This window comes from Bos taurus, chromosome 28 (genome assembly GCF_002263795.3).
Source record: "Bos taurus isolate L1 Dominette 01449 registration number 42190680 breed Hereford chromosome 28, ARS-UCD2.0, whole genome shotgun sequence".
Classification (NCBI taxonomy): domain Eukaryota; kingdom Metazoa; phylum Chordata; class Mammalia; order Artiodactyla; family Bovidae; genus Bos; species Bos taurus.
This window is the reverse complement of record NC_037355.1, coordinates 41472708-41495657: the sequence shown is the minus strand read 5'-3', so window position 1 is coordinate 41495657 and position 22950 is coordinate 41472708. Positions and strand designations below refer to the sequence as shown.

Sequence of the window (22950 nt, the reverse complement as noted above, 5' to 3'; positions counted from 1 at the left end):
AACAGTTAGAATTGGACATGGAACAACAGACTGGTTCCAAATTGGGAAAAGAGTACGTCAAGGCTGTATATTGTGACCTTGCTTATTTAACTTATATGCAGAGTACATCATGAGAAATGCCAGGCTGGATGAAGCACAAGCTGGAATCAAGATTGCCGGGAGAACTATCAATAACCTCAGATATGCAGCTGACACCACCCTTATGGCAGAAAGCAAAGAAGAACTAAAGAATCTCTTGATGAAAGTGAAAAGAGTAAAGTGAAAATGTTGGCTTAAAGCTCAACATTCAGAGAACTAAGATCATGGCATCTGGTCCCATCACTTCACGGCAAATAGATGGGGAAACAGTGGCTGAAGGTCTGTCTAGTCAAAGCTATGGTTTTTCCAGTAGTCATGTATGGATGTAAGAGTTGGACTATAAAGAAAGCTGAGTGCCAAAGAACTGATGCTTTTGAACTGTGGTTTTGGAGAAGACTCTTGAGAGTCCCTTGGACTGCAAGATTAAACCAGTCAATCCTAAAGGAAATCAGTCCAGAATATTCACTGGAAGGACTGATGCTGAAACTGAAACTCCAATACTTTGGCCACCTGATGTGAAGAACTGACTCATCTGAAAAGACCCTGATGGTGGGAAAGACTGAAGGCAGGAGGAGAAGGGGACGTCAGAGGATGAGATGGTTGGATGATACTACCACCTCGATGGACATGAGTCTGAGTGAACTCCAGGAGCTGGTGATGGACAGGGAGGCCTGGTGTGCTGCAGTCCATGGGGTTCCACACAGTCGAACACGACTGAGTGACTGAACTGAGCGGAGCTGAATGCAAGCTTCAGCATGCCACACGAGCTTGATACGCCCTGATTCTCTTTACTCTTTAGGCCCAGGTGTTTTCTGACTTGCGTTACGGTTTCAGCTTTGACCTGTGGGACTTATAGAGGTAGGCTTTTAAGTTTCCAGATGTGTGTCTGTATGTCCTGTTTGTCATGCAGTTTTAACTGAAAGGTATTGGCTGACAAATAATCTGGCTATGATCATTTGAACTGTACAGCCTAGAGAATGTAACTTAATAGAATGCTAACTTCTAAACCAGACCTAACCTTTAAAAAGGGCTTCCCTGGTGGCTCAGTCGGTAAAGAGTCTGCCTGCAATGCGGGAGACCTGGGTTCAATCCCTGGGTCGGTCAGATTCCCTGGAGAAGGGAATGGCAACCCACTCTAGTATTCTGGCCTGGAGAATTCCATAGACAGAGGAGCCTAGCGGGCTGTAGTCCATGGGGTCAAACAGAGTCAGACGTGACTGAGTGACTAACATTTCAATTTACAACTTTTAAAACTAAATGACCTTGTCATGGTCTCTGCTTTAAAAAAAAATCTATGAATATTCTCATTTCATAGAATGAAATTACCAAGACATAAGAACTGTTATGATCTGGCCTCTGCCAGGTTTTCTAACGCCATCCTCCCCCTCACTTCTCATACCCTGACAATGATCCAACTCTAGTGAAGTCACTGAAGCCTCTATGTTTACAGGCATCCCTTTCAGACTCCCTTGCGCATTCTTTTTGTTCCTTCGTTTCCCACCAGGTTAACTACGGTTCACTCTTCAGACCTGTTCTACTCGCCCTCTGCGTAAGCAGTCCTGACTCCTGTGTATCAGGTGAGTGAGCCGGCCTATCTGCACTAGGGCACCCAGAGCATGCAGCACAGCCGCACCACGCTCTCAACAAACACTCATTCATGAAGTTTTACTAATTATTTGGTACTTGCTTCACACCAATTATACAACAGTAAATCAAAAGACATGGCCCCTCCTCTCATAACACTTATTTAATCAGGAGATGTTTTTTGACTTATCTTGCAGCACTTGTAATCTCTACTTTCTAGCACGTTACTGAGCAAAACAGTAAGTATTCAATAAGTGAATGAAAGGAATAAAAATATTAGTATCTTAAGGGAAACATAATTGGGGAGTTAAATCAACTATAAAATCACATAATAAACTCTCGAAGTTCTTTATAAGTATACTGACATGTACCAATGCATCTCCAAACCTATTGCCAGCTACTAAAGCCAACAATCCTAAGTACTAGCTCAGGAACTTTGCTCCCCGTATCATCATCTTCTGGTGATTTCTACATGGTACAGAGAAGAAATTTAGATTCAAGTCACGAAACGGGGAACCTCAGTATACTCAAAAGCCCCCCTTTTCCCAATATTTCTGGTTTATTTCATATTTTGAACTATCTTTGCTCTAAGTTTACTTTTTCTTACAATACTGTTTTTATACTATCAAGTAAGAAATCTAACATGTCATACATACTTGACATGTACTAATTCATTTAATCCTCACACGGACTTTAGGCAAGTATTCTCATTATGTATAATCTCATAAAAATATATCCTAAAAGTCAACAGCCTGATGGTAACGTAAAGGTCAGTGAGATGCCAGCTGGGTGGAGGGGAGCGTGGTAAGGAGGGAATGGGACGAGGACAGTGACGAGGGCCTTAGGCTTTGGTGCACTCTATTCAGAACTGCATGTAAGAGCTTATGCAGGTCTCATTTATGTGATCTTTTAAAAATTTTTTAAAACTGTTCTGAAAAGAGATAATTAGACCTACTCTGACACTTAATCACCAAAAAATAGATGGGAAAGTGGAAAAGAGGGAGGAAAGGAAGGAAGTAGATGAACTCAGAAGTTAAACTAGAATTTCTATCTGAGAAACCTAGATTGGAAATTACCTTATAAACCATTAAAAATATAAAACAGTGGAACAGAAGAGAAGTATTAGGATGGAGGATAAAGCCAGGAATTGAAATGTCACTATGAAAGTGAAAGTGTTAGTCAGTCATGTCTGACTGTTTGCAACCCCATGGACCTTGTCTCACCAGGATCCTCTGTCCATGGAATTCTCCAGGCAAGAATACTAAAATGGGAGGGGAACAAAAGGGAATATACTAGAGCGGGTAGCCATTCACTTCTCCAGGGGATCTTCCTGATCCAGGGGTCAAACCCAGGTCTCTCACATTGCAGGCAGGCAGATTCTTCACACTCTGAGCCACCATAAAAAGACGCGACCGGAAATCTTGTGGCAGGCTCTTCCCACAATACCATATGCAGCTGCAGGAATACAAACCACTACCTGAACCTAAAAGCATCCAAACTGGAGAATGATCAGGTAAGTGAGCAAGGAGAATATAAGCCAAACTTAAATTAAGCAAAGAACAAAGGTGTCTTCATTATGAGGAGGCAGTCTGAACTGAAGAGAATGAGAAGAAACTGTCTCTGTCTCCCTTTCAGGAGGAGCACAATAACCAAAGAGCCTGAGGGCAAGGCCTGTGGGACGTTTCTGAGACTATGAGTTGTAGGTTTCTCTAAAGAAAACAGTAGGTGTGGGAAAACATTTTCAATGGAGTCCAAGGAGAGACCAACAGGAAGGATGAAGCTCAATTCCAAGCTGGGAATGGCAACCGCTTTGTGCAATGCAGGGCCTCTAAAGGCTGCTCCATCTAAACAACAAATCTCTAGCAGACCTACAAGCAATTGGCACCTGCCACACTGCTGACAGACCTTGCAGTTGGGAGGGCTTAGAAGCCCTGAGGACGCCTCCCAGAGCTTCAAGGAATGGGTGACAATTTGTCGGTCCCTTTGTTATCGGTCCACAGGACAGAAACAACTGTCCTTCACATCTACTAGTTTGTCTCTGAACAACAGGTCCCTACAGCCAGAACCCAAAATTTTGGAATGGGCCTAAAAAAATATAGTGCATTTAAAGGGAATTCAGGTAACAGAGGAAAGGCTAACGCTGAAAATCAGAATAGGCAGCTTCTAGTTAAGCGTAACTTTTAGAGAAGACTGGGTGACAGTGAACATCCAAGACACCAAGATGGTGCTGGCTGTGCCAGTGAAGAAGAAACTCACAGATGCCAAGACAAGGAGCTGCCACACTGGACACTGATGCAGGATTTTACCTCCAAAAGAACCCTCAGAGCATTTCCTGATGAGCGCCAGGGTGAAGGGGGCACTCTGAATTTTTTACCATGACCATCTTTGCCCTGTACCTCTCTTTGAGGAACTTGGTATCTGCTGAATCCTTTTACATCCTAATTGAGAATTAATGGCCAATGAAAGATGACTGGTACATTTTTTAAAATTTAAAGATTAAAAAAAAAAGAAGAAGAGACTGGGCAACTGAGACTGACAACTTTATTTTCAATATACCATGTTGAAATATTTTGAATATTGCAAAGTCCTAAATCAACCATCAATTAAGAGTTGAAAAGAACTTTAATAAAAGCATTAAAACTAGTCAGTTTAATATTTATTATGAGGTAGCATTATCTCATTATAAGGTAGCATTATCTCATTATAAGGTATTTCTCTAAGTATATAATCATACTAACATTTATTTATTAATAAGGAACCATCAAGTTCTGCTTAATGAGTATCTTCACAGGTCTCCATTCATTTAGGAATAAATTCTAATAAATGAGATACCATCTTTCAGTAAGAGCGTCAGAATTAGACCTGCAGAAATACTTCAAACATTTTTATATTTTACTAAATCTTACACAGCATTAAAGTGTAACAGAAGATAAACATGTGCAGAATACTATTTATCTCTCTTCAAACTACTCTTGTAAAGAGGCAATACTTTCTTTTTTAAATAGTATCTCCTTTTCAGTATGCTAAGGCTTGAAAAACAATGTGCAAAAGCAACACCAAAGAATGCTCAAACTACTGCACAATTGCACTCATCTCACACGCTAGTAAAGTAATGCTCAAAATTCTCCAAGTCAGGCTTCAGCAATATGTGAACCGTGAACTTCCTGATGTTCAAGCTGGTTTTAGAAAAGGCAGAGGAACCAGAGATCAAATTGCCAACACCCGCTGGATCATGGAAAAAGCAAGAGAGTTCCAGAAAAACATCTATTTCTGCTTTATTGACTATGCCAAAGTCTTTGATCGTGTGGATCACAGTAAACTGTGGAAAATTCTGGAAGAGATGGGAATACCAGACCACCTGACCTGCCTCTTGAGAAATTTGTATGCAGGTCAGGAAGCAACAGTTAGAACTGGACATGGAACAACAGACTGGTTCCAAATAGGAAAAGGAATATGTCAAGGCTGTATATTGTCACCCTGTTTATTTAACTTATATGCAGAGTACATCATGAGAAACACTGGACTGGAAGAAACACAAGCTGGAATCAAGATTGCTGGGAGAAATATCAATAACCTCAGATATGCAGATGATACCACCCTTATGGCAGAAAGTGAAGAGGAGCTAAAAAGCCTCTTGATGAAAGTGAAAGTGGAGAGTGAAAAAGTTGGCTTAAAGCTCAACATTCAGAAAACGAAGATCATGGCATCCAGTCCCATCACTTCATGGGAAATAGATGGGGAAACAGTGGAAACAGTGTCAGACTTTATTTTTCTGGGCTCCAAAATCACTACAGATGGTGACTGCAGCCATGAAATTGAAAGATGCTTACTCCTTGGAAGGAAAGTTTTGACCAACCTAGATAGCATATTCAAAAGCAGAGACATTACTTTGCCAACAAAGGTTCGTCTAGTCAAGGCTATGGATTTTCCAGTGGTCATGTATGGATGTGAGAGATGGACTGTGAAGAAAGCTGAGCGCTGAAGAATTGATGCTTTTGAACTGTGGTGTTGGAGAAGACTCTTGAGAGTCCCTTGGACTGCAAGGAGATCCAACCAGTCCATTCTGAAGGAGATCAGCCCTGGGATTTCTTTGGATCTGATCTGAAACAAATGAAGAGACCAGCAATACAGCAGAACATCACTGTTAATGTTTCTTTAAACTTAGGAAACTTGGTTTCAACCAGATTCAAAGAATTACTTCTGTTTGCTCTTCATTATGCCCAACATTATTATCCCTGCTATCCAGATAAAAAACGTGGGCATCATTATCTCTTTTCAACATCCAGTCACAAATCAGTGTCCCTTCTTCCTTCACAACATACCTCCTCCAGTTTTCCTTTTCTATTTCCACTATCATCACTCTGACTGAATTCTATTACCTCAAGCTTAGCGACTCCCACAACCTTACGAGCTCCCTGAGTCCTCACTGCATTCCTCTAACGTGAGGACCTTGTTCTTTATTTTTTGATTTCTCCTTTGTGACTGTTGTTACACAGATCAACAGGAATCCCCAAAAAGCAATATTCTGTAGAACAAAAATTAACGCTCTGGGGCCTTAAACTAGAAGAATAGGGAAAAACAAGCCTGGAAAAAAATATTAGCAGAAGGAGGAAAAACACGGGTCAATTTAAAATCATCAGCTGAAGAGTATCATATATGCAAAGTGGTATGAAGAAGAAAATTAAATATTTGCTGAATAATCAATACTTAAAGGTTTTTGCAACTTCAGATAAGTTGATCCCTACCTTAAAATTCTCATTACCTCTTGACTGAAACAATTAAGAGTATCCTAATTGTCTCTCGGCTTTTGGTAGCTCCCCCTTCCAAACTATCATTCACATCAGATCAGATCAGATCAGATCAGTCGCTCAGTCGTGTCCGACTCTTTGCGACCCCATGAATCGCAGCACGCCAGGCCTCTCTGTCCAACACCAACTCCCGGAGTTCACTGAGACTCAACTCCATCGAGTCAGTGATGCCATCCAGCCATCTCATCCTCTGTCGTCCCCTTCTCCTCTTGCCCTCAATCCCTCCCAGCATCAGAGTCTTTTCCAATGAGTCAACTCTTCGCATGAGGTGGCCAAAGTACTGAAGTTTCAGCTTTAGCATCATTCCTTCCAAAGAAATCCCAGGGCTGATCTCCGTATTAATTGTTACAAAACACAATTATGATTCAAACTTTCTAGAGACTGCCAACTACTCACAAAATGAAGTCTAAACTCCCTACCATGGCATCCAGAGTTCTTCACAAACAAGCTCTTTCAGCTTTGTCATTCAAACCCTCTCTCATATTCTGAATTCAAATCACACAAAATTACTTCCTCTGCTTCCCCTGTCCATGGGATTCCCCAGGTAAGAATACTGGAACGGGTTGTCATTTCCTTCTCAATGGGATCTTCCTGACCCAGGGATCAAACCTGCATCTCCTACATCACAGCAGGTGGATTCTTTACCACTGAGCCAACTGGTAAGGCAATTCTTTTCCAAGATTGCTGGGAAGTCCCAGCAATCTTCTACTCATCCTTTAAGACTCCACTCAAACACCATTTCCTATGTGAAGCCAATTTGACAGTTCTCTCCTCTAACAATACTGGTGGAGCCCTTCTAGATGACACCAACATACTTTCCCAATCTCACACAACACTTTTCAAACTGTATTAACTTTGTGTACTCATCTCTAAACAGATTATTCTTTGAGAGTAAAGTAAGGAACTCATTTTTACTGAACATCTCGTATTCTCAGCACCTAATGCCTGGTGCAGAACAGGTGTTTGGTAAGTGTTTGAGAGAGAAGGAAGTGGCTGGACGTAAGCAAAGCTTCACTTAATGCTATACCGTTGAGAGACTTCATTAGAGGAATCTGTCCTTACTTTGACAGGCTAACTACGAGTCACTGACAGTACAGGCACAATTATGCCTTTCAGAAAACATAAGCTGGTAGCAATCGGTAGATGGAAAAAAAGAGTGAGGAGACACAATAAGTGGGGGAGTCCTTCAATATTTCAGGTGAAATGCTGAAGAACTTAAACGTGGACGGTGATGGGAGAATTAGGAGAGATGATGAAAACATTCATGATACAGAGGTAAAGCTGAAAGGACCTGATCTCTGACTAAGAGTAGCAAGGAAAAGATAAAGAATCCGATTCTGCACTGAGGCTGTGAGCACAGGTGACAAAGAGGTCTAGTAACAGAAGTGGGAGCACCATGCGTGCAGCAAGCAGGCGACAAAGTGGGAGCACCATGCGTGCAGCAAGCAGTCGAAAACAAAGTGGGAGCACCATGCGTGCAGCAAGCAGTCGAAAACAAAGTGGGAGCACCATGCGTGCAGCAAGCAGTCGAAAACAAAGTGGGAGCACCATGCCTGCAGCAAGCAGTCGAAAACAAAGTGGGAGCACCATGCGTGCAGCAAGCAGTCGAAAACAAAGTGGGAGCACCATGCCTGCAGCAAGCAGTCGAAAACAAAGTGGGAGCACCATGCGTGCAGCAAGCAGTCGAAAACAAAGTGGGAGCACCATGCCTGCAGCAAGCAGTCGAAAACAAAGTGGGAGCACCATGCGTGCAGCAAGCAGTCGAAAACAAAGTGGGAGCACCATGCCTGCAGCAAGCAGTCGAAAACAAAGTGGGAGCACCATGCGTGCAGCAAGCAGTCGAAAACAAAGTGGGAGCACCATGCCTGCAGCAAGCAGTCGAAAACAAAGTGGGAACACCATGCGTGAAGCAAGCAGTCGAAAACACGTGCTGAAGCTTAGAATACTGTCATAGCAGAGATATGCGGCTGAGAGAGATCATTTTAGAGGTAACTGCTGAAATCAAGAAGTCAGGAGAGACATTAAAAAAAGAATTTCAGAGATAAGAATCTTAGGGAAGGTCATTATTTAGTAATAGGACAACTATTCTTCAAACAAAAATAGGAAAAAAAAATTTGAAGGAGTAATTAAAGAAGTAGAAATAGAAAAGCTCAGGGTTATAGAAGCTACCAGTATTTCATGAAAGGAAAAATGGCAACAAGCGCAGTGATCACAGAGTGAAGCCTAACAAAAGACAAAAGACAGTTAGAACATCATGACTATTCCTCAAAAGAGCAAACAGACCGGCTTAGAAGGGACAGGAGGATGAATGAATACTGCAAGGAAGCAAAGCAGTGAGCAAAACCTACTACTTAAAGAGGAAAAAGTATACTAGCAAACAGTAGCAAACTCTACTATTTAAAGAGGAAAAAGTAAAACATATGTATTCTACCTGTTTGTTTTTAATACAGATTCCTAAAGGATTAAACCTTTTATTGATAATCTGAGTCTCTATGGATTTGAAAACAATGAACTTGATTTCTCTATCCACATTGTCTTAGAATGGCTTCTCCCCTGTCCCTGATGTTACTGCAGTTTCCACTTCTTTCAATAAATTCTATCTCCAAAGATCTATTATTCAAAGTAACAATTTTATCCTAAATTCTAAATATGTGTAAGCTTCAGAATAATGTAAACATTCATTTTAATATAATCTTCTATTCTAACCTGTTTTGTCATCGTCAGAGGAAAGAAGTAATTATATACATCATTTAATGCTTATTTTCTCCAATTAGAATAAAGAAAGCTATATTAATAATAAATACTTTTTACTCCTGAAGAGGTTCAACATTTATAAAGAGATAAAATCCTGTAACTACTTAAGAACTCATAAGGAAGGTGATTCAAGAATAAAGAAGATAACAAAGTTGCAGTGATAAAATAGGATGATTTTTAATTGCTAAGAAATGAGAAATTTCACATTAATTATATTCTTAAGTCTTTTTCTTACCTCAGAGATGTGGCTAGATAAAACTGTACTTCCAATTTTCTCCAAACAGCTTTGACCTATGCTTCCATCTCATGAATTCCAAGACAGTATTAAACTGATGCATATTTTCATAAATCTGTTTAGAAAAAAAGAATATATTTAAGACTGAAAGAATGTTTGTTTATCAGAATAACACATGTAGAAGAAATGATAAAATTTTATCATGCATAAAACTATACATTTTTAATGTAAAGTTCTATGGCACTTTAGAAACTATCACTTTACAAACCTTTACTCAAAGACGTTCTAAATTTTGAGTATTTTCAACTTTATAACATAACAGTTCTGTGGAAAAAATTACTCACATGTGAAGTTCTGTATCAGCCTAATAAGGTTTTGTGGGGGAAAAAAATCACATTTCAAATTGAAAAACAAGAACATCAGAAGCAGCACTAAAATTTACAACTCTACAATATTAGGATTCCTACTTGAGAAAAAATATATTTGATCACCCAGCTAGTATTTCAATTTTATCACAAAGGCTCAGTTAGCAGTTTTAATTCCAGGCAGACTTCAACCTAGAACATTAGGAACAGCGAGGGCCAAGAGTTGACTGCGCTGCTGGCTCTGCGTCCAGGGCACAGGCTTCCAGTGTTACTGCTGTCATCAGTGACCTGCTGCTCTAAGAGACAACGTTCATAAATATAGAAGAAGGAAGCCATCAAAACCTGTAATTTAGTTAAAGACAGGTGTGCTGCTTATTTAGGGATCAGAAAAATAATTTCATTGAATGTATCTTTTAACTGAAAATTCAAATAGCACAGTGTTCTGTTTCCTATTGTAAAAAGAAAAATTTTAAGCTGAATGAACATTACTCATGTCCCACTGCAAGGTCAAAACGCCTTTGTCTTCAAGTCCATTTAGAAGTACCATTTGTGTCACACCGAGGTTTAGTAGTCTTGGCAATAATGACTAAATTCATGTAAACTGGGGCAACCTGAAACGGTCCAGCGTATCAGATAGCCTTTCTTAAAGACAACAGTCTCCACTCAGCAGACAGGCTGCCATAGGGCCATGCTAAATCTTTCATGGTCCAACTAAAGACAGACCGACCCTGAAAGCAATTAGTGATGCTTTGTCTGCATTTAGAAGCCTTTAACAGTCTTCCCAATGCACGAGTTACCTATAACCTCACCAGGTCCCTGATATTTTTCAGGGTTCTCATATGACCAAAACTTAGACCATCATTCATAGTAACAAAGGAGGGTAGTAATGGAGACCTGGTATCTAGCATTTCCCCCCCACCTTCTCTGAGATGATCATAGTCTTAAAAAATTTACCTTATAACAATAATAGTTAAAAAAAAAAAAAAAGGCATTGTTTCCACTTTAGAAAAGGCATAAAGATTTTCCTCTAAAGCCATTCTTTGCCAATTCTTCCCTAAGGGCATATGGAAGAAGAGAGGGGAGGAAATCATTACATTAAACAAAGCTCAAATTAACCTATTCTCATAAAGTTTTAAAGTCCCATCAAAGTGACTATGTTTAAAAATATATGGCCTGATTCTAGTTCTACCAGATATTTCCAACGGATCAAATAATAATAAAATTAGCAGGTAAACCACTTACCAATCATTGTTTATTATAGCACTATTTATTACAACACTTTTTCCTTGGTGTGAAAAAAAGTTACAAGCTTTAGGCTAAATCTAAAAATAATTTAAAAAAGGAAAATACATAATCAAAAAAGACTCTTCAAATATACCATCTGCAAAGTCTAAGACCCTGATCTATCTTCCCTCAATCCTCTCACATGTACAAAGACATGACAAATCATAAACTTCAGAAAAGCGTTTCCAAGGACTGAATTTAAGACCGGCTAAGGAAAACCACGCAAGATTTGACTTTACTCCTAACAGGAAGATAAAAGACAACCAAAGGCCAGGATGCGCTTCACGATGCAGGTCTGCAAGCCGCTCTTTATATACTAGAAACTGTGAGTAAAAGCAAAGCCTTTTCTAGCTTTGGCGATTACAGTCCTTTAAGCAGAGATCTATACCGTACAGGCACAGAAACAGAATTCACACAGGCAGAACGCTTGTATCGACTTTAATCACTCAATTTATAAGACAACGTGCCACAGGCTTTTAGCACTATGAACTGTGTTTAATAGTGACTGGATCCAGTCAAGACCAAACACGGAACAATTTTAAGTATTAATTTCACCAAAGACTTTGTGCCTGAAATTTTCAAGTTTCTTAGGTTTGGAAGATCCATTAAGGAAAAGGTAATTCTTTTAAAAACACATTTGAACTTCTTAATGACTCAGAATAAATGAAAATCGAATCCTTCTGGATATATTCTAATACTTTCTAATTCAGAGCGAACAAAGGTATTTCCTCAAAGTTAGTAAGTATTTGCAAACATAGGAAAAGTTCATTTTGATCCCATATTGCCTTTACAAAAATCTTTTTCTTTTTTGCCATCAAAATGAACACATCCCTCTCAGTTTTGAAGCCCTTCAAAATTATCAAAGTGGTTAAATCTTAAAGCACTGGGATAGTTTAAAGATCACTAACCACACAGAATCCATCAGTGACAAACATCAATTATGGATATCATATTGAAGTATGAAGTATGAAGAATACTGAAGTATTAGAACATTACCCATTAACACCTATATTAATAAGATTTGAAAAAAAACTAGTATAAACATGGTTTTGATACTCAGTCTAAGACAAAATTTAAGATTGTTTTTCAACTTGTGAAAGTGAAAGTCGCTCAGCTGTGTCCGACTCTTTGAAACCCAATGGACTATACAGTCCATGGAATTCTCCAGGCCAGAACACTGGAGTGGGTAGCCTATACCTTCTCCAGCAGATCTTCCTGACCCAGGAATTGAACCGGGCTCTCCTGCATCGCAAGCAGATTCTTTACTAACTGAGCTATCAGGGAAGCTGATAGCTTTTCAATGTGTAACAGATGTCAAAAAGTAGTAGCTTCTTAGTATTCACAAAATTAGATATTGCTTATACATTTTTCCTTCCACCACTTCAAATTTCCTCTTTCTTCATTTCCCTCTCTTAGCATTCATAAAAAGCATCCCACATACTGTACAAGTACTATTATAAACATCACAGCTGCAATTAAAAAACTATTTTCAAAAATTGAAAATTATACAATAATCATTTTATGAAATACCTCAGAAGGGCTCCTAAACTAAAGGTATTATTACTATTAAAACCTCTGATATAGTAACTGGAAAACTCAAACATTATGCTTCAGAAAACCATTATATAGTTTTATTGTAACTCTAACAGTATAATCTAGATAAGTTTGGAATGCATTTCTATAATAAAGAATGTAATCCACTTAATACAGAAAGGGAAGGTCAACTTTTAAATAGATTCTGTTCCAAAAGTTCATTTATAAATTGAATATTAGCTTGATTTTGAAACTTAAGATGCCTTTTCTCATAAAACTAAAGATTAAAAACAATGGCATTAAACCCCAAATACAAATGAACTTTAGTGTATATTCTATGGTAGCACTCTTCTGCCTAAGCATATTTTCATATCAAGCTCAAAGCTTCTTATTTTTCGTTGTATCCTAGAATTTAGCACAGTTAATGATATAGAGTATGATTTCAACAAATATTAGCTGCTCTGAAGTACTGAATAGGAACAACTCAGTGATACGAAACTAAGCTGTCCAGAAAAACTTACCTATCTAATCCACAGCAGAGAACCAAAAGACATGGAGAAAAAAGCTTCTTCCAAAAGAGATAAGACAAAAGGATATTTAACACCAGGGTTAAAAAGTTCTAGTCTGAACCAATTGTGGCAATTTTCATTCCTCCTGCCAATGAATGCTTTAGCAATAAGCATCTGATGCAGTTCTGGCCAGTAAGACAAGAGACTAAGTTTGCTGAAGAGATTCTGGGAAAGGTTTTCCTGGGCTGATGAAAAAAGACACCCAAGTGAAAATACGTATTTTTTTCAGGCAACTTTGGGTTTGAATTGTTAAGCAGAACTATGACAGCCATCTTAGGACCACGAGCAAAGAGAAAGTCTAAGAGGACAACCCAGCAGAAAAGGAGCGACCGCACTAACCGACGGAAGACCTGGGTCTGAGGTGATGCTACTTCAGTTCAGTGCAGTCACTCAGCCGTGTCCAACTCTGCAGCCCCATGGACTGCAGCCCATCAGGCTCCTCTGTCCATGGGATTCTCCAGGCAAGAGTACTGCAGCGGGTTGCCATGCCCTCCTCCAGGGGATCTTTCCAACCCAGGGATTGAACCCAGGTCTCCTGCATTGCAGGAGGATTCTTTGCCAGCTGAGACAGCAGGGAAGCCATAAGGGTGGTATAATCTGCATATGTGAGGTTATTATTCCATCTTGTGCTTCATCCAGCCCAGCATTTCTCATGATGTACTCTGCATATAAGTTAAATAAGCAGGGTGACAATATAGAGCCTTGACGTGCTCCTTTCCTGATTTGGAACCAGTCCACTGTTCCATGTCCAGTTCTCACTGTTGCTTCTTGACCTGCGTACAGGTTTCTCAGGAGGCAGGTCAGGTGGTCTGGTATTCCCATCTCTTTAAGAATTTTCCAGTTTGTTGTGATCCACAGAGTCAAAGGCTTTGGTGTAGTCAATAAAGCCGAAGCAGATGTTTTTCTGAAATTCTCTTGCTTTTTCTACGATCCAACAGATGCTGGCAATTTGTTCTCTGGTTCCCCTGCCTTTCCTAAATCCAGCTTGAGCATCTGGAAGTTCTCAGTTCACATACTTTTGAAGCCGAGCTTGGAGAATTTTGATTCTCTAAAATTTTGATGATTCTATTTTTTGGGGGGCTCCAAAATCACGGCAGATGGTGATTGCAGCCATGAAAATAAAAGATGCTTACTCCTTGGAAGGAAAGTTATGACCAACCTAGATAGCATATTCAAGAGCAGAGACATTACTTTGCCAACAAAGGTCTGTCTAGTCAAGGTTATGGATTTTCCAGTAGTCATGTATGGATGTGAGAGTTGGACTGTGAAGAGAGCTGAGCGCCAAAGAATTGATGCTTTTGTACTGTGGTGTTAGAGAAGACTCTTGAGAGTCCCATGGACTGCAAGGAGATCCAACCAGTCCAACCTAAAGGAGATCAGTCCTGGGTGTTCTTTGGAAGGAATGATGCTAAAGCTGAAACTCCAATACTTTGGCCACCTCATGCGAAGAGTTGACTCACTGGAAAAGACTCCAATGCTGGGAGGGATTGGGGGCAGGAGGAAAAGGGGATGACAGAGGATGAGATGGCTGGATGGCATCATGGACTCGATGGACGTGAGTTTGAGTGAACTCCGGGAGCTGGTGATGGACAGGGAGGCCTGGCATGCTGCAATTCATGGGGTCACAAAGAGTCGGACATGACTGAGCGACTAAACTGAACTGAACTGATACCTGAATGAAATAATCCTAGAATCATTTTATTAACTTGGATCTTAAGGAGATCAAACCAGTCAATCCTAAAGGAAACCAACCCTGAAGATTCATTGGAAGGACTGTTGCTGAAGCTGTAGCTCCAGTACTTCAGTCACCTGACCTGAAGAACCATCTCACTGGGAAAAAGCCTGATGCTGGGAAAGACTGAAGGCAAAAGGTGAACAGCGTGGCAGGGACAAGATGGTTAGACAGCTGACTCATGGACATGAATTTGAGCAAACTCCGGGAGACAGTGGAAGAGCTTGGAGTGCTCCAGCCCATGGGGTCACAGAGTCACACATGACTTAGCGACTGAACAACAACAAAAATTACCCTTTTATTATGTATGCAGTTTTCAATGATCAAAAGTAACACAGTGGATACAGCCATTTAGGAATAGATACACTATTTACTTCAATGAATTCAACTGTTATTTATACAGTGGTAACTCTCCCAAATTTATATTTCAATCCAGATCTTTCTTTTGAACTAGATACGTATTTCTAAACTACTAAACAGCTGTATTAAATATTTATTCCAGTGATACGTGAAAAGAACAGAATATAAAAACGATCATCTACCCGCAAAAAAAAAAAAGTTTATGCATCCATACTCGATTTTCTGGCTAATGACAACACCATCTACCTAACTGTCAATGATGAAAATCTTTGGGTCACTAGTCCCACATCCCTCTGCTTTATTTATTATACGAGGCAGTTATTACATGCCGCCTGTTCTCATTCTGACATATCTTTGAAATCTGTCTCCCTCCGCTCTCCACACGTCTAATGCAGTCTTTCCTCTTTTGTGGAGCACATCTCCATTCTTACCTCTTGCACTGCACTCACATTTGTAAAATACAACCGTGCTTCATGAAAAGATTATAAACATCCTAAGTCATTAGGAAACACAAATGAAATCTATAATAAGCTATCACTACACACCCACTATAACGGCTATTCTCAAAAAGACAGACGTCAGACGTTGGTAACAACATGGAGAAATTGGAACTCTCATACATTGCTGCAAAATGCTGCTGCCACTTTGGAGAACAGCTTGCCAATTTCTTAAAAAGTTAAATGTAAGCATAAATTAACCACAAGATCCAAAATTCCCTCCATAGGAACCTACCCAAGAGAAATGAAAATAAGTGTCCGTATAAAGACTTACATAGGGCTTCGCTGGTGGTTCAGACAGTAAAGAATCCATCTGCTATGCAGGAGACCTGGTTTGATCCCTGAGTTGGGAAGATCCCCTGGAGAAGGGAGCGGCTACCTACTCCACTATTCTGGCCTGGAGAATTCCATGGACAGAGGAGCCTGGAGGGCTACAATCTGAGGAGTTACACAACTGAGCAACTTTCACTTTAAAGACTTGTATACAGGGTCTTCGGAGAAGGCAACAGCAACCCACTCCAGTACTCTTGCCTGGAAAATCCCATGGACTGGAGCCGGTTGCTAAGAATCGGGAACGACCAAGCGACTTCACTTTGACTTTTCACTTTCATGCATTAGAGAAGGAAATGGCAACCTGCTCCAGTGTTCTTGCCTGGAGAATCCCAGGGACGGTGGAGCCTGATGGGCTTCCGTCTATGGGGTCGCACAGAGTCGGACACGACTGAAGCGACTTAGCAGCAGCAGCATACAGGGTCTTCCCTGGCAGTCCAATGGTTGAGACTCTGAGCTACCACTGCAGGTGCTGTGGGTTCCATTCCTGGCCAGGGAACTAAGATCCCACATGCCATGGGCCACCTGTCCCCATAGAGACATGCACAGATGTTCTCAGCAGGTTCCTCACAATGGCAAAGAACTGGAAATGATCCCAGTGCCCACCAGCTGGTGAATGGATAAACAAAAGGTGGCATCATCAAGTGTGGAATATTATCAGGTAATAAAAAGGGACAAAATGCGATACACGTTACAACATGAATGCACTTCCAAATATGCTCAATAGAAGAAGCCAGATGCCAAATGCTACATACTGTATGATCCCATATATGCAAAATATTCAGAAAAGGCAAACTGAGATACCAAGAAAGCAAAGCAGTAGCTGCCTCCAGCAAGGAGCAGGAGTGGTAAATTTGGGGTGGTGATGAAATGTTCTAAAATATTCATAGCACAACCCTAAAAACTTACTAAAATAATAAAAATATAAGTACATTTAAAAATTTTTCAATGATTTCCACTTATGTACAAAATGAAGTCCAAATTCTTTAGGAAGACATTCACAGACTGCTATAATCTGCTTTCAATGTATTTAATCTGCTGTCTTCAGCTACAATCTCTGCCATGTGGCACAGCCAAAAAAACAGGAAAAAAAAGACTATGCTGAGATACTACCAACACAGCTACTGGAACAGCCAGAATAAAAACCAGTGACAATACCAAGTGCTGACGAGAATGTGAAGAAAACAGGTCTTTCACACACTGCCACTGAGATATAAACTGGCATAATCACTTTGGAAAATGGTTTGAAAGTTTCTTTAAAAACTAAATATACCCTCACATGTAACAAACTGCATTCCTGGGCATCTGTCCCAAAGAAATGAACATGAATGTTCATAGCAGCCTTATTCTGACAATGAAGCATAAAAACCACTTCCATATTTTCATTTTAATAAATCCAATTCAGTCAGTAGAACAATCTACACCACCCTTTTTCCTGTAGAATTTTGAGAGATTATCAATAGATCATTTTTTCAGGTGATAGGTAAACATACCACACTACATATAAACAATAAAATTTCTATTAGGAATCATCAGGAATTGATTCTAGAGTACTAAGGGTTCACCACTTCTTCTAAATGTGCGTTGTTGCACCTTCTCAAATGAAGAATAAAGATCATTTAGAATTAACATTATGAACACCAATTACAGAGTTATGCTACAATACAGTGAAATCATCAGGGGCTATTAATACATAATGCTATTTGCTTCATAATGCTATTTACTAAATGGTCCCAAAAGAGAGTCGTGTTTATTTACTCATTTACTTGCTTGTCCGCTTGTTTTAGCTTGCATGCCCAGTTTTTCTTATTTTCTTCCCCTTGCTAACAGCTACCTGGAATGCACGTTTGCTCGTATAATAACAGTACCCTCTCTTTACTTCTCCTTTACATCATCCCCATACTAGCTTAACACAGCTCTGCTTTGAAGTCTATAAAAATAAAAGGCTCCATATGACCGCATGAGACTGAAGGTATAAAAACTGAACACATCTACTATTATGATCAAATAACCTTTATGCTGTGATAATGTAACACTTTTTATAAGATCACTTCAAGGAGAAGGTAAAGACGAGACACCTGAATGAGTCAACTCAGGAAAAAACAAAGATGAGTGGAGCTACAAACTATAAACACGTTTCAGATGGCTGCTCAACATTTCTAACAAATTGCTAAGCTCAAAATACTGAAACTGAACTGACTCTTTTGTTCTTCCATCTTCTCACAAACCTGTTCCTCTTGAATTCTTTATTTGGCGTAATGTACAACTGTTCAGGAGATTTACTTTTTTTTTTGCCATTACCAAGTAAAACTGACAGTGTATATACCCAAGACCCCAAAATCCTGCCTCAAAGTGTATACATAACCTGGGAAACCTTTTGCACATCTGCCAGAAAGCATGTACAGAATATTTACAGCAGCATTTTCTTAACAGCAAACCTAAGTGTCCAACAGCAGTAAAATGGATAAATTCTAGTATGTTCATATAAAATTACCACATAGTAGTAAAAATGAATATACCCCAGATAACAGTATCAATATGAATGAAATCTCGAAACCATAATGTTGAACACAAAAAAACAAGTCTAAGAATAAATATATACAATATGACTCCATTCACATAAAACTCAAAAACAGGAAACACTAGGAAAATGTATCCTAAAGGAAAAATAAAAAAGTGGAAAACCTTAAGGAAAAGTAACAGAATAGTATTTAATAATTTAGGATGATGGTTTCCTCTGGGAGGGAAAAGCCATGGGCATCTCAGAAGCTGCCATCACATTTCTTGAGATAGGAGATTGGGACAGACATTCATTTTTTATTAAAACTCTGTAAAATGTACATCTACATCATACGTACCTTTGTATACAGGACAGATTTTAGAGTAAAAATTTTAGTTTAATCTGAAGTAAGTATGGTTAACTGTGCAGTAGTTTGAACATTCTTTGGCACTACCTTTCTTTGGGACTGGAATGAAAACTGAGCCAAGTTAAAAAAAAAAAAAACAATACTGGGGAAAAACAGGGACTTCATACATTACAAGTTGTAATTTTACACATAGGTTTCAGTTTTCACTGTCAGTAGGACAGACATTACTAAAATCAAATATTGACAGATCTCCAAGGAAGTCCCAGAGATCTTACTTTCATTAGTACATTTTAAAACTTTTTTTCCTATAAATTGTAAGCTGTTCAACAAGATGAAAAATTACACTTAGCTTAACAGACCAGAGAATTACAGCTGTGCTTCATAAACAGAGTATTATAATCAATTCAAAGGCATATGGGCTTTAAAAAATTTGTTTAGTAACTCAGTTATACTATAAGTTGCAAAGTTTCTGATACTGCTGAAATATATATAGTAATACCAACAGGATTTTAAAGCATCCTACTTAGCCAATAGAAGAATGTTATACTGTATCAACCTGGAGGGGTGGGATGGGGAGGAAGACGGGAGGGAGGGTCAAAAGGGAGGGGATATATGTATACCTATGGCTGATTCAAGTTGAGGTTTGACAGAAAACAAAATTCTGTAAAGCAATTATCCTTCAATTAAAAAAAAATGTTAAAAAAAAAACAATGTTTTAAAATCTGTTTCTCAGATCTTCTTCCCAATGAATGTACACCCATATTTTTCAGGATTACTAAGACAAGGAAGTAAGGATGGAATGAATTCCTTTAAAACATAGATAGTTTCCTTAAAAAAAATAATTACATATCATGAAAATGGATAACCATCCTATTACCTAAGATGTACTGGTTGTCAGAATTTAATCCTATTAACCTGTGTTCAATATTTGGCTTTATTATTATTTACTAAAAACTTGAAACTACCTCTATTAAATATTCAATTGTCATTCATCCAAATGTGTGCATCAATGAAACTAAATAAATGACATTCTAGAAACTATAGAAAACAAAATTTTCAATTAAGAGAATTTAACATCATATAAAATTCATCACTTGTACAGGCATATGCAAACTAATCATTTCCAACAGGGGTGGGAAGTGGACTACAGATATTTCCTTCAAAAGGGACAGTGTTGCTACATGTTCACGGGTGGGTAAACATACAGAGAAGAAAGTTTTAGCTGGGAAGCTTGCATTTAAGTTCTCATCTCTATGTGATGAGAGGTACAGAGCTAATTACCAGACAACACTGTCTTTTAAATCATGAGTCACATACCTAAGGAAGGGGGTTATAAGCAGGATAAGCAACAACAAGGGCAATCAAGATTTTAAAAAGAAGCAACAGCAGGTTTTGAACTTTCAGACAGAAAATCAGAAGCAATGATCTCAATATAATGCATATAATCCAACAGCCTGACTATGGACTATCCACCCTCTTGCAAAACACACCTATACTTTAGGGACCAAGTTTGTGAAGCTAGGTATGTTTGAACTTCAGAGAACAGCTCTATTATCAACAGGCAAGTGAGGTTGAAAGAGAGAAATAAAAGATTACTTGATAATATAATACTTTCTGAGGGCACTATAGTAAATTTTAAAACATTCAAGACACAGTTCCCTGCTGGCAAGCAATATTTCATCAACTTCAGAAGTCAAGCCATTATATATTAAATCTTAAATAATAGTACCAGATGACAATACTACCATACATGACGATTAACTGAGAAGTAAAAAAAAAAAAATCAAACTTGCTTCAGAAGTGGAAAGATCACTGTGGGCTGAATTTAAAGGGGTCCTTCTGAAGACTGGTCAGGTTTGATAGTGGGCAAGGAGGGAGGGGTACAGGTTCAGAAGGCCATATTACTGGGAGAGCTGGGGTGCTCGGGGCTGGGAGGCTGCACTGTGCCTGGCCACTGTGCCACTTGGGGCCCAGATTCTAGAGTGATGGAGCTTAATGATCAACGCATGGTCGGAACCAGGCATCTATGAAGCCAATGTCCACAGCAGATATCATACTAATTTTAGTTCTCACAATCAAGCATCAAAGATTCCAGTCCTTCTTAATACAGAAATCCCAACAGCCAAGATTTCTGAACTCAATCTATCATTCTTGTAAGAAGCAGAGGATAAAGAGAAGAACACATGGTTAAGGACAAGGACTCTGCAGCCAAACTAAGTACCCAGGTTAGAAACCTGGCTCCAACACTTTGCTGTTGCTGTCGCTCAGTCGTGTCCAACTCTTTGCAACCCCATGGACTGGAGCACACCAGGCTGCCCTATCCATCACCATCTCCTGGCGCTTGCTCACACTCATGTCCATCGAGTCACTGATGCCATCCAACCATCTCATCTTCTGTTGCCGGTTCTCCTCCTGCCTACAATTTTTCCCAGCATCAGGGTCTTTTATAGTGAGTCAGCTCTTCACATCAGGTGGTCAAAGTATTGGAGCTTCAGCATCAGTCCTTTCAATGAGTATTCAGGACTGATTTCCTTTAGGATTAACTGGTTTGATCTTCTTGCAGTCCAAGGGACTCCCAAGAGTCTTCTCTAATACCATAGTTCAAAAGCATTAATTCTTAGGCGCTCAGCCTTCTTTAAGGTCCAACTCTCCTATCTGTACATAACTACCCTATAGCTTTGACTATACAGACCTTTGTTGGCAAAGTAATCTCTCTGCTTTCTAATACGCTTTCGAGGTTTGCTCCTTTCTTCCAAGGAGCAAGCGTTTTTCTAATATCATGGCTGCAAGTCACCATCTGCAGTGATTTTGGAGCCCAAGAAAATAAAGTCTGGGCCAAGTGGCTCAACCTCCCTGGTACCGAATATGTAAAACAGAATAATTACATGTATCTGAATGGAGACTCAAAGGAATCAATGTAGGTACAGCACTTAGAATGTGTGTGCATGTGTGTGCGCAATTGTGTTGACTCTTTGCAAACCCATGGACTGTAGCCTGCAAGGCTCCTCTGTCTATGGAGTTTTCCAGGCAAGAATACTGGAGCAGGATGCCACTTCCTACTTGAGGGGACTTTACAGACCAGGGATGGAATTCATGTCTCTTGCATTAGCAGGCAGATTTCTTACCACTGTGCCATCTGGGATTCAATTCAGTTTAGTAACTCAGTCATGTCTGACTCTTTGAACACATGGACTATCGCAGGCCAGGATTCCCTGTCCATCACCAACTCCTGGAGCTTGCTCAAACTCATGTCCATCGAGTCAGTGATGCCATCCAACCATCTCATCCTCTGTCGTCCCCTTCTCCTCCCACCTTCAGTCTTTCCCAGCATCAGGGTCTTTTCAAATGAATCAGTTCTTCACATCGTGGCCAAAGTACTGGACCTTCAGCTTCAGCATAAGCCCTTCCAATGAATATACAGGACTGATTTCCTTTGGGACTGACTGGTTTGACCAGCCCAAGGGACTCACAAGAGTCTTTTCCAAAACCACAGTTCAAAAGCATCAGTTCTTCGGCACTCAGCTATCTTTAAGCTTCCCTGGTGGCTCAGACGGTAAAGCGTCTGCCTACAATGAGGGAGACCCATGTTTGATCCCTGGGTCGGGAAGATCCACTGGAGAAGAAAATGGCAACTCACTCCAGTACTCTTGCCTGGAAAATCCCATGGATGGAGGAGCCTGGTAGGCTACAGTCCACAGGGTCACACAGAGTCTAACACGACTGAACCACTTTCAATTTCAGCTATCTTTATGGTCCAACTCTCACACTGATCCATGAATTCTGGAAGAACCAAAACTTTGACTATACAGACCTTTGTTGGCAAAGTAACCTCTCTGCTTTTTATATGCTGTCTAGGTTGGTCATAACTTTTCTTCCAAGGAGCAAGTGTCTTTTAATTTTGTGGTTGCAGTTACCACCCAGTGTTTGGAGCTCAAGAAAATAAAGTCTGTCACT

The 22950-nt window shown here is 39.7% G+C and overlaps 1 protein-coding gene across 3 annotated transcripts in view; it reads right to left on the bottom strand.

Moving 5' to 3' along the window:
• Positions 1-22950, bottom strand: part of BMPR1A (bone morphogenetic protein receptor type 1A) — a 141837-nt gene that overhangs the window by 50049 nt on the left and 68838 nt on the right. For 2 of the 3 annotated variants that reach the window (XM_005226531.5, XM_024986576.2), the window contains exon 2: positions 9460-9574. The gene's annotated coding sequence lies outside the window, so the exon portion shown is untranslated. 3 annotated transcript variants of the gene reach the window in all.